General features: G+C 33.8%; 1 protein-coding gene across 1 annotated transcript in view; it reads right to left on the minus strand.

Annotated features, from left to right (window-relative positions):
* Positions 1-16,719, minus strand: part of Ctl2 (Choline transporter-like 2) — a 105,386-nt gene extending 88,667 nt beyond the window's left edge. Inside the window, exon 1 of the mRNA XM_085946665.1 lies at positions 16,617-16,719. The gene's annotated coding sequence lies outside the window, so the exon portion shown is untranslated. The remainder of the gene's footprint in view (positions 1-16,616) is intronic.
* Between the last annotated feature and the right edge of the window lie 120 nt (positions 16,720-16,839).

The following is a 16,839-nucleotide window of genomic DNA, read 5'->3' on the forward strand; positions in this document are numbered from 1 at the left end:
GTACTTACTCTCAGTACTAGCAAGTACCAGAAAAACGTAAGTGACGCGAGGGCGGTTCCGCCCATCAGGAGGTACCGCCTAAGACCTATAATTTGGCGTAACCGGTTTTCACGTGGATGTTGCGGATAATCGATCACGGTACGATTTCCGCCAATCTTCATAGTGAAACCGTTACAGATTTTCGCACCCCCTAAACGTTGGACAAGGGGATGAAATCGGTCAGATTTGTATAAAAACCCGTGATTTTTGAATTCGAGATCAGTCTTTTTCCACCCTTACGACCCCGAACCTGCGACGGTCGGTGGCGCGATTTCTCTCGCAATTTTCTATACAAGTTTGTCGAAACTTGTGAGGAGGTACTCACCGTGGTTCGAAAATACCTATCGGTTGATACCTACCCGAAAAATACCTACTGTCAGACTGACAGCGCGAGACGCGAAGTGTCAAACAGCGACTTAGCCGTTTTCACTCGAGTTTTAACTTTTTATTGGACCGGGTTTCCAACTTTTTCAACACCGTACCCCGTGCTCGCGCAATCTCTGCTACAAATAATAATAACTAGTTAATTCTCAATAATTAAATACTAAGTGTGTCAGTTATATAATTAATTAACATATAATAAATTAGGCCTTACAATATTGTTTTTTTTGTTTTGTGTTTCGAACTTTCATAATTTGACTTTATAACTGTTAGTGATTGTGGAACTTAATAAATTGACGATTAATATAGTGAATATTGTTTTACTTCGACTATATTAGAGTGCCTACCTGTTCTTCCGATTTCGAATGTACCTCCACTCCAGGCCCGGAGCTAGCCGAGGATTCGGAGGCCTACATTGTGTTTCTTATTTCAACAGTCTTTCATTCATATTGGTAACATTTATAAAAAATATTTTTTTTATTTCAATTAAAACAAATAAGACAGCATTAAGTAGTTCCACGACTCACCACTAGGGAATCTGAGCATTACCAATATTTATGCCCTCTTTTCTCTAAGACAGCTAAGAGGTGGGTCCCAAGATTGGATTTTTTTGTTAGATGGGTCGGAGCCCAGTCAACTTTGGGAACCACTGGCCTAAACAATAAACATACTTAGGATTTCCCCTTACTATATGACGGTGTAAGTTTCCCAATACCCATAACTCGCTAGTAGGTAGGTACACATATATTTTAACGGCGTCCCCCCACACGTAACTTTTGATGATATATTTTTCAGCATTTGAAGTGTAATAGAACATTTACATTTCAGATTCACGCATAACAGATAGTTTTATGGCGTCAATGGTATAATACATAATATGTACCTATTCAATATCATTTTTTTTTAAATATTAATTTCCTGTTCCAAAAAAACTGCGGACGATAATCATATTACAAAACTTACCTACTGACATACTCCTGGAATTCCCGTCTTCAATGGGGAGCCGGAATAAAGTTTTGTAGGCCTAAGCGTGCAGCTTGGTCACATAGTCAATTAACAAAATATGAAAGGCTTCTTATGACGTATCACTTGGCTATCTGGATAAAAAGAAATTGTTTGTAATAATATGTAAGATTTTGTTTTTTAAGTTTGAAAGAGATGGGCGCAAAAGATGTATGAGTGGAAGAGAGTTAGTATGAAAGTTCCTTTTGTAGCGACTGTACCACTCACTCAATTGTCAAGTGAGATTTTTTTCTTTTATTTAAAGGCAGTCGGAAGAAACACGTGTTGCGAGTGGACGCAAGTTGAATTTGTGTACTCCGCGCTAAAAATAAACTATTGTTTTAATTATTAGCATATAAGTGTGTAGCAAAGAAAAATCACTGAAAATATAAAGCCACGTGCTTATAACAAAAAAAAAGACAAAGACTTTTCATTTAACCCAAATCTATTTAATTAATTTTTGTGAATCCTGAGTTCGACACAGTTCTGAGCTAGACCGGAACTCGGGATATCTCACTACCTGTTATAATATGAAATGAGAATATTTTTAAGAAAAGTTTAAAATAGCCATTCAAATTTTTCGCGTACCTACTACTTTTGGGAAACACTGCTCGACCAGATTATGCGGACGCTAGTTACGCCATTTCTGTCACGGTGTATTTCCGACTATATGAAACTGACGGTATTGTCAATCCATACAATTGAAAAAGATACCTACTATTCAGGGCCGGCATTAAATATTTCGACGCCCTAGTTTAAGCACACCTAGCGCCCTTGTCGAGAGAGAACTAAGTAATATAATATGCAATATGTAATTAATTAGTAAATTACCGAGCGGCTTACGTGTCGGCTTAAAATGTCGGGGGAACCAGGTTCGAATCCTGGGTCTGGCTAACACGAATATTTTATTTTAATTTGTGTCTGGATCAGAGTATTGACTGGGGATTCCAATCCCGGGATCCCGAATCCCGAACTATTTTCGATACCTATGAATCCCGGGATTGGTAAACATAATCCCGAAATATAATGTTTGAGGCTTTCACGGTTATTTTTTATCGTAATAGATTTTTGGGTTTCCACCGTGTGTCCTTCTTCCTTCTTTACTCGACGTTTCGGGCTCGTTGCAGAGGCCATCTCATAATCATCATTATCATCTCTTGATAATGGCCTCTGCAACGAGCCCGAAACGTCGAGTAAAGAAGGAAGACGGACACACGGTGGAAACCCAAAAATATACTACGATAATCCCGAAACTTTTGGGATTGAGTTTTTATCAATTTTTATGGAAAATAAAATAAAAACGAAAATATAACAGAAAAAATACTTTTAATAACATACAAATACATTAGAAATAAACTGAGTTTGACTGAAGTTTGATTTATTACCCATGTGTTGCCAATTCATTTTATTTTTTCACATAAATTAATAAAAATGAGAAAGATTCAATGCTTCGCACTTATAACAAAGTGATTCCATGTTTTTTTAATGCATTTACCATTTTTTTTATTTTAATTCAACTTGTATTTGTTATCTTTTCATAAATAAATAAAACTATTTTACTTTCACATTATTATTTATACATATTACAATATTATTTACTCCATTAAACCTATGTATTTCCAAGATTGAACGTACACTATATTAACAATAAATGTCTTAAATAGTATAAATTATACAAAATTTATTTTTGACCGATTATACACGATATCAACGTTATTTGTATATATGAAAATTTTATATTAACTATTGAAAAAAATGCCAATCCCAGGATCGTCAAATCGTAATCCCGAAATCCCGGGATCAAGATTTTGGCTCGGGATTGGATTCACTAGTATTGACGTAATAGGTTGAGCAAGTGGCTAACATCGATATCTCATAAAAAACAAAAATCTGTTAATACAAACCTCCACTCTGTGGAGGCCCATATTATTATGATCATATTAGGATCGGACGAAAAATTACAACACATGTTTTTCATTCAAATGTTCTAATTTTGACGCCTGAATAAACTTTACAATCGTATAGCTGATAGACTATATTATATTGATAGTATTGTGTTCAGTTAGTCATTTTTTTGTTTACTGTATCGGCAAGTTTCGCTACATTGTAGAATCTAGGGCATTGCCCTGATGGGTTAAGCCATAGCTTTATATTTATCTTACAAGCCAAATCAATTTCTTTGCACAAAATGTATTTTTCAAATGAGTGAACCCAATGTTTAGCTGTCAAAATCAAATCCCAAATATAAGACCGCATTCATTTCTCGTAAAAACAAAAGCATCTATTAATATAACCTCCTCCCTGTGCAGGCCGATATGATCTTCTAAGGCTATTCGCCGACAACGAAATCCCGCGCTCGCATGTCTACCTACCGCCCTATGAAATGAAGAAGCCAGTCGGCGCGGTATGCCTGTGCGGGGCACATAAAGAATACAACCACAAGACGGCGTTAATGGGCGGACATCCTTAGGATCAAACATAGTACAAAAAAATATTTGGACATGTGCCTGCGAAATTTAGTGCACCGTACATTAGTCCACTTTGCCCATGTATCAAGACGCCCCTGTGAATATATTATATTAAACTAATTCGAGTTGAATTTACATGCAACTCGGTAAGCAATATATTTATAACGAAAATACACCATACGTGTAGTTGTTTCGTACAGCTACATACATCCTGTTGACCAATTCCTTTGTGACGTATTAACCTAATTTACTAATGTGGTCATAATTTATTTACTCTGGCAAGTCTTGAGAGACTGCAGTCCGCCCTGTAAATTTTAATCAATTTAACCCTTAACTATATGGTACTAACTTTTTTGACCGAATAAACATAATTAGAAACAGTGCCGCATGGCCCCCACCCACATCCTGATCGGGTCCCCAGGCTAGGATCATCGGTGGCCCCCCGTACCTTTCGCTTAAGATAAAGGCAGTGTGACGCTCTATATTAGCGTTTTCCAAAAATTATGGAGTTGCCGAGTATGGATACATAATTGAAGCGCCTAGTTTCAAAAGCCCCTAAAACGATTTTAAGTAGTTCTGAGAAAAATGAGAAAAACGATTTCCGGTAGTTTTGAAAAAAATGAGAAAAAATCATATCTATTAAATCTGTGAACTTTATGTATTTATTTTTTAATTCGTTATATTGTAAAGAGTATTTTGGCTTTCCATTTTAGAGGTATTTGAAAACCACACCCTATCATTTTAGCGGGTTTTGAAATTTACCCTTATTTATGATCATACGTATTGATGGTTTTTGGCGTTTTTATGGATAAATTTTTGGCCATCATATATGTAGCTAACAAAAATATCTATCTACATAAATATTATCTAACTCAAAAATTTTCAAAAACCATTTTAGGGGCTTTTGAAACTAGGCGCTTCAATAAAATATTGTATCGTACAACCACATAATTTAAAATAATAATATAATTGAAGAAAAATAGCGCAGCAGGCGACTTTTTTTAGTATTAGACAGAATTTGTGATGTGTGTTTATACCATTTATCTGGCCGACTCACCACGTCGGGCCTTTCCTGAGCCCGGGCCCCCAGGCTAGAGCCCTGTCAGTCCCCCCTTTGTGGTGGCCATGCAGTGCTGCGATGTATGTTAGGTTTACCCGCCCCAATCTTGAAAATACAGTCTAGTTTACAAGACAGACCATTGACATCAATTAATAAGACAGGAAAAATAGTAGGGACTTACTGACAATAATTGATCGCCGACGTAAGTAAACGATTATTTTTACTATCTATTTGTTTACCGTACATATAGTCGATGTATTTATTACTCAGGATAATTCACTGATAAACCTCATTTAAACGCCGGTTGTAAGCTCTTATTATTGAAAAGTATAAAGGAAACATTCTAATACGTATTATTAGATGTAATTTGCGGTAAAACTCAGTGACGTCCCTAGCCAAAATGCCGCCCTTAAGCAGCGCCAAAATGCCACCCCATTTTTTTTATACAGTATTTTTTATCATCCTTCCATGTCTCCAATATCTAAGAAATGTGTTGTATGGATACATTACTAACAAAATATATACCACACTAAATCTAATTAAATGCCATCTCTACTTCAATAGACAATATTGCGAGTTCACGGTTTTCAGATACATTTAAATATACACCTGACTTTCAAACCTCGCGAGTGACTGGCAAAAATATTTGGATAAATTAATTAGGTAAGTATGTAAGTACCTACCGATAATTCATATATATAATTCTCAAATCTGCACGTGTCATTGCTGGTAATCAATGATGTGACGTCCAAGGACAATGGAAGGAAACTAGACATTGCAAACCCGACAAAGAAACACTCCGGTTAAACATTCTATGTTAATTAATACATTTTGTTTCCAACCAGTGAGCTGATTTGTTTATTGGAGAGATATTTCCGCGATTACTAAGTTTAGGTACCTATTTCTATATTATATACCTAATGATTCTTCTCGATTTGCCGCCTTTCGAGTAACTGCCGCCTCCAAGTGACGCTCAATCTGCCTACCAGCACGGGACGTCACTGGTAAAACTTTACACCTTTGTGCTATACAAAGGTGTAAAAAGCAAATCGATAATCTATAAAAAAGGTATCTGCCAAAAAATGTTATAATGAATCACTTAGTCACACATGAAAAACATGTATGATCAATTTATTATAAATGGATTATAACAATTGTTTGATATGATAAGATAGATACATGATTAGTGGCATGATTAATATTAGTGACGTGTAATATTTTTCATTAATATGATCTAATGGTTACATAGAAATACAAAGGTTTGACATGGGGCAGTAAGTACCTACATGCAGTGGCAGTTTCCCATGAAGTAAGCCAATGAGGCGGTTATTTCGTCGAAAGTATAAAAATCTTATAAATATTATGTAAGTATAGTTTTCACAATCTGAGTGAAAAATAAACATTATGTACCTACATACTAATGCTAACGGCGGTTAATCTCAAGGGGGGCAATCGAATCTGTCAGTATTGGGCCTCCGCACTAATGACTGGGATATATAAACAAATAAATACATGATTGTAAAATTATAAATAATTATAATTAAAAAATATATAATTAATAAGTACACGCTTGTTAATGGGAATGAGCTGAGTTTAACTGGCGTAAAAAAAGGAGTGAAAAAATAATAAATTAATGTTTTAAAAACGCACATAATATAATTGACTCGACTCGTTGTCATCAAATCAAATTTATTTATTTTACATATAATGAACATAACAAATTATAAATTCAAAGCGTTCGTGACATGACATAAAATAAGTGTTAATAAATTTTAAAATAAAAATACAGAGAATAAGTAATAAAATAAGAAATAAAATAAGTAACAAAATAAAAGTAGATGGAAGCACACAGAGTGAACTTTGATAGACCCTATCTTAAAAACTTATAAAACAACGTCCACCTAAATTCACCCTCACGTAAGTGGAATATATCAATATCCAAAGCGATTTCATTAAACATGGTTACTGCCACGGTTACATTACGGTCATATCACCTCTTCTCTTCTAGAAGGGGATCCGTCGATCAGGCCATCACTCCTATTATGTTAAATAACTTTACAATTTTTCCTAGCTCTTCCGTCTTACCCACCGCCAGGACACCCTTCAATTCGTCGACATTCTCATAGATATCCGCAATTCTTTACTCTGTGAAGTTCATATTTGGGGGATTGTAGTGCTATATGTACAATGTCCTCTAAAACATGACATTCATCGCAGAGTTGCGATTCGCTTCTTCCCATGAGGACATCAAATCTTTTGCCCATTGTGTGCCCTGTTCTTAGCATCAGTATTAACACATAATATATTATTAATTGGAGTACATATCACTTAGATATTATGATTATGACACTGGCTCTATCCTATTGAAACTTTGAAAGAATGCTTTTCGGAATATTGTATACAACTGTGATGTATAAATTAGTCATAGATCGAAGATTTAAATGTCATAAATAAGAATAAACGTAAGTAATAGTAGTATAATTTGCTCTTACTCCTCGATTTGCCGCCCTTCGGCACTAGACAACGTGCGTACTGCGTTGGTACTTTATAGATTTCAATATAAGATTGACTTTATGTAATATATTTACATATATTTTTTTAAGAAAATCAATTAAATAGTTATTTTAGGACTGCTTCCGCCCTCTTAATTCTGCGTTTCGCACCCCTAACACCCCCGCTCGACACGTCCCTAGGAGTAATCAATTGGAGAAAAATACCAGAAAAATAATATCAGAATGGAAAGGTTTGTCTGAGATAGTCTGGAGTCTGGACTATACGGCCGGTTTTTTTTTAAATTTATCAATATAATGTTATTAATTAACCTCGCTTTAGTAAGGGCGCCTGCAAGACGGCGTCATCTTCCAGAGGAAGGAGAGGAAGGAGCCTGCCACTGAATTCAATGCGTGACCCGCCGTCGCGACGCCGCTCTACTATAATGGGGTCGGCGTCACATATCGAAGAGTACGTGTCGTAGCCAGGCTGGCTATTTCATAGTACAACGTAAGAAAATTTATTCATAAGGCGCTACGAGAGAATAGGTACGCATGATAACCACGTGTTGTATCAGTATTTTTCATATCGAATATTTTCCCGTAAAATTAAAATTATTCTAACGGCAGACCATCATTAAATATTTATATTTTGAGATATCAGCAAGAATAAGTTACAGTTACAGGAATTAGTCAAGTGAATATTTAAATTTCAACGCAATGAATAATGAAGTAAGTACTGTACCCAAAACGGGATTTGGCGGGAATTTGGAACTAACTTCTGGTTGTCTTATTCTTATATCATTATAATCGGAAGTTGACTGAAATTAATTAATATTTGGTGTGTTTTATGTACATGTATGTAAATAATTATTGTTTGTATGTACCTATATCTGTTGTTTTCGAAGTACGGCGTTCGTGATTCGGTATTGTTGCCGGCCGATACCTATCTTCTCTTCTGCTCTACCATCGCCTTCTCTTGCGATTGAAACCGGCCGCCCCTGCCTATTGTTTTTAGGACAATGCATTTTCCAACAAATGTTATGAATATGATACAAAAAGTTCATAATGTCTCCCTCAATAAACAGTCAACCCGTTCCGAACCTGAACCCATCCCCAGACATAAAAAAATGATGCTTCACGCCAAGCGTAGGTTTCCTGTGATACACCCAATTAAGACCGGGTGTGGTGAGGGACGTGGTGGTTTAATGTGGCCGTTAACTTCAATGACCACATCCTCAACTTTGCAAATGTCTCGTTGAAATTTATTGTATCAAACCGATTCCGCCACCGCCATGTCCAGGCATGTAAAATCTACGAGGCAACTTTTAGTATGCCATTTACAGACTGGCAGAGCAGTATGACGAAATGTCCGTTATGGAAAAATAGCACTATGACGTGTTCAGCATTTAACCCGTAAATGCATACTGAACTACGTATAATACAAACTTTAGTTTCGGTTTTTTGAATAACACAGAAATTGATTTTACCATACATATCCAATGGTAAAGTTGGAATCATTAATTTTGCTGATAATCACGTCATTGTAAGTAAAGTTGTGGTTGTTGGATATATGTAATTAGTAATTTGTAATCAAATGACGCGAGCCGGAGATAATATTATTATATATTGTGTATGAGCCAGATTTTGTGAGTTATTTTTTAACGCCAATTTTCACTTTCAGTTTTAACCACAAAAATATTAGATTTTGATCAGGAAAAAATATTACTGGATTCTATAAGGTGGATTGATTGATTATTTATGATAATATAATTAATTGTTACAAATAATTTAAATATAAAAAATACTACAGTATTTTTATAGTACAAAGTGTTTTTTGATGAAAATATTAGATAAGTAGACTATTAAATATTTTCCCCGTAATCACACCTATCCGTTGTATATTAGTATATGTATAATATATTCTTATTAAAAAGTAGAAAATCATGCATTTAAGGGATGAGACTCTCGGAATTAGCTTAAATTTCAGAGTCAACCATAATGTAGCATTTCTATATAATATTCACTACCTATGTCTTTTTATTGAGTCCTTAATACAACCTGTCTGGACGTATAGTTTTCCACCGAAAAGTGTTTACTAAACGAAATTCTGCCGAATAACCTTGCAAGCGAAAATCCAGACAACGTTTTCACAGCGGCCGATTCAAGGACACTGCTGTGGCTCTCAACATTTAGATTCTGAATAAAATTACAGGTTATATTATTCTTGGAGTAAACATTAAAATATCTGCGACTGCGATACAACCACATAACATGTATGATGTTGTTATCTGATACCTTAACTGTAGCAATAATAATATACAATGTTGAAAATATTAAGAATTATTTTTAAAATTTCTAGTCACGATATTTTTCAAAGACAAAAAATTAACCCTATCAAAACAGCTTCGACAAAACTGCTCACGCCACTACTAGGTATACATACTTTGTTTGGGGATATATTGTGATGTTTCACTCATGTCTACGCCCGTAATAAAATTCTTGTAATATAATAGATGTTTGTGGTCCTGTCAAAAACTAGGGGTTGATAGTTTTATTTATAGGTAAAGTGACCTGACTAACGGCGTAGTCAGAATACGTACCTATATTGCCAGCATGAAACAATCTATAATTTTGTTAAAGCATACATAAACCATAATATTAAAATAACACAAACTCAACTCATTATTATTATATTTATTGTAAAATAAACTCTTGTAATGTTAGCATTAACCCATTTTAGTATGGATCCAAAAATGATTCTAGAAGATAATATAATATCTTATGTGCACCACAGACTAAAATAAATAATGTAATATTTTACTGCCATCTGGTCGAGATTGACTAAAGTTTTTTTAACGAAAACTTATTTATTTACTAAACAAAAACTAGATGTCATTAAATATCACATTTGGTCATAAATACCTATAAAGAATTCACCTTAAATGGTTTATCTGTCAAAATGGCTGAAGCGAATTTCAGTATGTTCAAATTTCACCAAATAACGTTTATTATTTTTAATTTAAGCAATGGTCACAGTAGTTCAGCATATATATTATAATAAAAGATATTAATTTATTATAAAAACCCCTAAAAACTGTGTTAATATTATTAAGCGCATATCTCAATGTGTAAGTGATGTCGTCTGTAGAGAACCCTTTTGCTTTTGATTATGATTCCTAGTATTAACATTGTGTAAATATTTTGAGAATCATTGGTATGAACTCTCTGAGTCCTATGAGTCTATGACACTAGCGGTGGCAAAGACCGAACGAAAAGAGTGAGATGGAGACAATATGAAATGGATAAAATTTTCAGGGAATACAGAATAAAATTAACCGTTCTATGGTTAATTCAATCACTGATCAGCGATATCATATTATTTTTATATATCTGTCAATCCAACTGCATTAAAAACGTTTTTAGAATCGTCACCAAGTATTTTAATACAAACTGGTCAAATTAATCCCTCTGGGTCTAGCAGTGGCGTAAACATTGAAATTGAAAGCCAATAGATTAGACAAATAAAAACACGGCAAAAAATGATTTGAAATTCTCCAGCACCCTCTAGAAAAATTTCTTTACAAAAATAATACAAAATTTCGAAACACTATTGTCGGGTTTTTTTAGAAACCCAATCCCTAATGGAACTGTCAAAAAATTCTCGGTGTCTACACGAATTCCGGAGTGGTCTAGGTCATGGCTGGGGAGGGCTGACAGGGCGCTAGCCTGGGGGCCCGGGCTGTGGGGGGGCCCGGCATGTCGGGTTGACCAAATAAGTGAGATAATCACATATCATAAATTAGCTTTAGTAGTAAAAAAAGTCGCCTGCGGCGCTATTATACTTCGTGGCCATGAACATTTTGAATTACTTATATAATTGTGCAATATATTTTTTGATTATTATGTGTCGATACTCGACAGCTCCATTATTAAAGTGGATGTATTGAAAATCGCCTGTAATTCACTGTATAAGTACCCTTAATTTGAACTAAAACACAATTTGAAAAACGTTAATGTAGTGTTTCACACTGCCTTTAATCTTAGCGGTAGGTAGGGGGCCCGCCAAATATCCTAGCCTGAGGGCCCGTTTTAGGATACGGGGACCATGGTGTAGGTACACCAAGTGCAATAGACAACGAGAAATTAGGCTGTGAAGAAGAAAAAGAGCCTATGGGACTAATTTACATTCTCCTCCTTGCCCCCCCCCAATATTAAATCCTGGGTGCGTCACTGGGGTCTAGTCCAAAACCTTTAATTAGTGCAGTATAGTTTCGATTTATTTCAATTATTCAGAAAAAATTGAAGGCACAGAAAAAAGTATGCAATAGAAATATGTAATTATTTATAACAAGAAATATGAAACTACAATCAAGTACCTAGTACTTAGAGTGAGAGTAATTGCTTAATTATTAGAAGACAATCTACAAAATAATACATATGCACATGTTTTAAATTGACTCTAGACGTAAAACTTTTAATTCGCAGGTTTCGTGAATTATAGTACAATAACAAGGGCTACGGGCACATTGTGCCAATTTAAAATCTAGATTGGAGTAGACAGATGTTCTGATGGATTTTGAGTTTTGACACTGAATCTATTTCTATTAGTTAAAACAACGACTTTTCATAATCTTATAATATATTATTTTAGCAACGCTACAACTATTTTGGGACGCACACTAGTAAAGAACAAAGCGAAGTTTACAAATTAGCAAAGCGAACATGTTTCCCAAATAAAATAAAATTGTACCCAATACATTTTAAATAATTTTAACATGTACTATAATACCTAATTAAAGTATCAAACTATATGTTTTTAGAGATGCTGGATTAAAAAATTCTCTAAAACATTTTTGGAAGTCCACGGGACGAGATAATATCTAACATGGCGACCAAAACCTATTTAATTGAATTTAAAGATTAAGTAATATATATATATACAGTTAAGACTAGGGAATCCAATCCCGATTCTGATCTCGGGATTGGCATTTTTTTCCATTATATAAAAAAATATATTTACAAATAACATTGATTATTGATAAAATCTAGTATAATTTATACTATTTATTATTGTTAATATTGTATACGTTCAATCTAGGAAATACATAAGTTTAATGGAGTAAATAATATTGTAATATAAATAATAATGTGAATTTAATATAAGATTGCTGTTTCTGATAGTAAAGATTTAATGGATGCGTTAGCGAGATTTAAAATAGTAAAGCAAATCATGGTATACTTATGGCCTTTCCGCTTCATAAATCTAATTAGTCAGCCAAATATGAAACTGCCGTAAAACGTATGAGATCATGGTGGAATTACTTTGTTAATAGTGCGAAGCATTGTTTTTTCCAATCTTTCTCATTTTTATTAATTTATGTGAAAAAATAAAATGAATCGGCAACTTACACATGGGTATAAATAAAACTTTATTCAAACGCAGTTTATTTCTAATGTAGTTATTTGATATTAACAGTATTTTTCTATTATATTTTCGTTTTTATTTTATTTTCCATAAAAATTGATAAAAAAATCAATCCCGAAAGCTTCGGGATTATGTTTATCAATCCCGGGATTCATAGGTATCGAAAATAGCTCGGGATCCCGGAATCCCTAGTTAAGACAAACAATTCAAAACCCGGTTCTCACATAATGTCACTTATGATCATATTCAGAGCTTCTTCTTCCATGAAAGATAGACAAGCTGGTGGTATAGAAAGACTGACGTGAAGATACTAAAGTGATTGTGGTTCCAGTTTCGTCTCAGACTTCCGATGCGGTGTAAATGAGAACCTTACCATTCTTGGCAGTATTGATCCGACTGTACCTGTTAACTATCTTAGCCACAAGGAGCACCAGTAATTTGTTCTCACAAGGTGCATAACTAACCTGTCAGTCGTAATGGCGTGAACGTTTTCAAGTTATAATTTCTAAAGTTAATATTTAATTAACCAGTGCATTTATTTTTACTTTCAAAACCGATCTATTGAAATTTAAATAATATGTATATTGACATTTGCAAATTCAGACGGTACATATTCCCATATTTAATATTAAATGTATACCTACTCTGTGTTCTGTGTGTATACTATTATATTCACAGAACAAATTTGTTCCACGATTATAATTAAGTACTTATATGAATAATACATAATAATATGGTATTTCTAGAGATTTTTGTTGATGAATTTAGCATGCAACGCGATAAGCTATTCAGGCAAATGCAAATTTTCAATAATTGAATACATTATACATACCTACCTAGGTACATAGTTGTTCCACATTCTCCAGATTGATAATATAGTTCAGATGAATATTATTAACACGTAGGCATTTTTTAATAATCAAAGAATAATATTATGTTTCTCTAGGATTTAAGTATATTATTTTTTATTGGTTTAATGAGTTAAATTTTCGTGTTTCTATGATGAACAAAATAAGTGTAGCAGTATGTATACTGCCCTGCTAAGTAAAAAGACAGTAGGTATTGTGGTTTTAGTGAAGTCAAAGGGCCAAGTTTTAAACTACCTTTTCTCTTATAATATAATATATTGTTATGTAAAATTATTGGATTGTTTTGACATAATCTCTAAATATACACATCTATTCCTGTGACAATCCTTAAAGACCTTTAAATTTCTGACAATGATTCTTTGAGTTAGCATACTTTTTGTTAAATTATTGACAGCGCTCGAAATGGAAAAGTTTACGAACCGGAGCGCTCGACAGTTTTCTGAAGATATTTACATATTCATCAAATTTTATGTGTATTTCATAAAAATAAGTGTTTTAAGTATATTTTTTATTAAATGGATTATCTAGCTCAGACGGTCAGATTATTTTTTCCACGAGATGGAGCGATAGTCTTACCGATTTCACGAACAGGAACGGCGCTGCGGTGCGCTCCGGTCCATTTCGAGCCCTGATTATTGGAGGTAAATAATATATATCTTTTTCTTTATTTACATTATTATTTACGTCTGAAATTAAATATTTCTGTCTGAACTGGATTTCCAATTTTTAATGCCCATTTTTTTGTTTTACATTTCTATAGTTAATTTCATTTTAAATAAATTGTCATTTAGATTAGATACCCATTTTAACGTAGGCAATGTAGGCATAAGTGTGTATATTATTTTTCTATAATGTCTGTCTGTCTGTCCATCCTTAATAAATGATTAAAATATAATTTCAAATTTCTTTTTGACTTCGTAGGTAGGTAGGTACCTATAGTTCGTCGCCCCAAAAGCAAAAGGCTACTTGTGACATTTTGATGGTTTTGCGTTATGAATGTAGTTTTGTTCGTAAATTTTTCTCTGCATTATAGGCATAATAAATCCATGAGATCACAATTTACGAAAGAAAATAAAGGTCACTTGTCTATTTGTAAACTAATCTTCAATTAACATATTATAACAAAAACGTAACATGTAGATACATGACTTTGCCAGTCTAAGTAGTGGTTACAAAAATAATATCTACTTACTCAGGGCTCGAAATGGACCGGAACGCACCGGAGCGCCGTTCCGGTTCGTGAAATCTGTAAAGTTATCGCTCCGTCTCGTAGACAAAATAATTTGACCGTCTGAGCTAGATATGGCAAATAACAAAAAATTCTAGCACACTTATGTTTATAAAATACACATAACATTTGATAACCATGTTAATTTTCGAGCGCTCCGGTTCGTAATCTTTTCCATTTCGAGCGCTGTACTTACTAGGTATGTGTAATTATTTTAAAATGAGCAAAGGCCACAGAACAGATAATAAATAGAATTTCGATAGGCTATATTCAATACGCTACATTTTGATGCAGTGTTTTGAATGCCAGTGTCCTACGAAAATGAAACACGCATTATGCACGTGCATTAGTGTGTGTAATACTAAACACCAATATTAAATGAGCGTCAATGCATAAACCGAGAGCAGTTTACAGTATTCGACGTGTGGCATATTTTTGACAAGTATTTAAGTTTATCCCGGCTATTCCTTACTCGAGATCGGTTACCTGCTACTCCTTATCCGTTAGGTATTTCAGTTTTGTTGCAGAAAAAATGCCTTTGTGACAAGAATCTTCACAAGATATGAAAAAAAAATCATAAATTGCATTTAAATATTTGAGTAATAAGTCACCTGTGCTCTGAATTTCATTTGAAAATATTAGGAAAAAAAAAATTAAATGCTTTTTCTCAAAACTCTATTTTTGCACAAGTGCCCGCCCTTTTGTTTTTGGGGCTACAATTTTATCCACATTGGATGTTTTTTGTAAGCATTTGAATAGTTATAAAATTCTGGTGGCCTGGAATGGGTATGAAGTTCTAGCTAACTACTCATAACTGTTGAATCTAAATATTTAGTTATTTAGTTATTAGTTCGTAAAATTTTCTATTTCAAGCGCTGAAGATCTGATGAAACTAAAAATAGGTACCTATCTAGTAGTTACAGATCGGAAGAAAGGTACCTGCAAGTAACTTGTTTCATAATAATAATTTAGATTTCACTGTTAAATCATGTTAAAATCAATGATATCCCGTGGGACTAAGCAGGCCATGCGCTGCTTCGGGACAGAAAATTAAGGCAGATAGTTCCAATATTAGAGATAGTAGATTCCATGGACATGAATCGTATAAGATATAAGTACTTACTTTACTTATAATAAAGATTTTGATTAAGTAACGGTTGTATAATTTATACAAAATAAAAAAGACCGTTTGAATGCATGGATTTATTTAGGTAAAATTAAAATTTGCTTGTTTGTTTTTTATCGTAGGGGCCCTCAAAAACAGTCATTGCGTCGGGCCTCTACGTCACTAAACGCGCCAGTGTATGTACCTAGGTAATGCACAAAAAGTTTTTGGAGCAAAATGTTTAACAGAATAATTATAGATTTTTATATAAGAATGATATGAAATTTTATAACTCCTTGGCGTTTCGCATGAATGTAGGGTTATCACTGATCAGTGATCACTGATCACCTATGTCATGAATCGCATTATTAATTAACAACATACTTTGAGATAATAAGGATATTACGATTTTTGTGGATAACAAAAGAAAACATTTCAAATTGATGTTTGTATTCTAGTGATTTAACAATTAATTTAACCCAATTAAATTTACGGGTAATTGCATTTAAGATAGTCACAATATTATAAATAGTAAACAAAAACTTACGACTAATGTCACTGTTGAATGTCAAAACACCCACGAAAAATCACCAACAGAGCAAACCACAATAAACTCACAACTGGCGAATAAAAATAAAACTTTTCGTCTCGCTCAATGTGGACAGTCGAAAGGTAATACCAGCTGACAAAATATTTTTCCCTAATTGAGTTCAGTTTTTTACTAGATGACAATATGGTTTGTTACGCCATATGTGCGAAATTGACTAGGA

The sequence above is a fragment of the Rhyacophila brunnea genome, unplaced genomic scaffold (genome assembly GCF_057557595.1).
Source record: "Rhyacophila brunnea isolate RB1 unplaced genomic scaffold, BYU_Rbru_1.0 scaffold_2, whole genome shotgun sequence".
NCBI classification, from domain to species: domain Eukaryota; kingdom Metazoa; phylum Arthropoda; class Insecta; order Trichoptera; family Rhyacophilidae; genus Rhyacophila; species Rhyacophila brunnea.